The sequence below is a fragment of the Monopterus albus genome, unplaced genomic scaffold (assembly GCF_001952655.1).
Source record: "Monopterus albus unplaced genomic scaffold, M_albus_1.0 scaffold60.1, whole genome shotgun sequence".
Taxonomy (NCBI): domain Eukaryota; kingdom Metazoa; phylum Chordata; class Actinopteri; order Synbranchiformes; family Synbranchidae; genus Monopterus; species Monopterus albus.
Genome location: NW_018127940.1, coordinates 4,983 through 5,451, shown reverse-complemented (window position 1 = coordinate 5,451; position 469 = coordinate 4,983). Strand labels below are relative to the sequence as shown.

At 38.0% G+C, this 469-nt stretch overlaps 1 protein-coding gene across 1 annotated transcript in view; it reads right to left on the bottom strand.

Moving 5' to 3' along the window:
- mcph1 (microcephalin 1) overlaps window positions 1-469 on the bottom strand; it is a 37,105-nt gene extending 36,636 nt beyond the window's left edge. Inside the window, exon 1 of the mRNA XM_020603256.1 lies at window positions 333-469. The gene's annotated coding sequence lies outside the window, so the exon portion shown is untranslated. The remainder of the gene's footprint in view (window positions 1-332) is intronic.

The window sequence follows — 469 nt, the reverse complement described above, 5'->3', positions numbered from 1 at the left end:
GCTGACGAAGGCAGAAAGATACGAAAAATGTGATTCGATTAACTACAATATATATGATCGAAATCATGGTTTAAACATCAGTGGCTTCTACGCCTATTACGCTGCTTATAACGCTAATGTTGATGCTACTTTATCATTAAGTTTGGTCACGCTACGTTTCACTGTTAGAATAGCGTACTACACTAGCTCAACTAGCTCGGTGATTCTTAGGATTAGCTTAGCTAACCTTATACTGGTGTGGTTTACTTAGTGAATGCAATACGCATTACATATTTTTGACTGTCAGCGATACAAACATCAACTAATATTGGCAGTAATTGATGTTCACTTACTATTTTACGAAGTTTGAGTATTTGACTATAATACGTGTTCAACGGTCGCGCCTGTAGTTTGTGATGCAATGCATTCTGGGATCGAGGATAATCATTGGCTAGGAGGAAATAAACGTCACTTCCAACCCAGAAGTGAT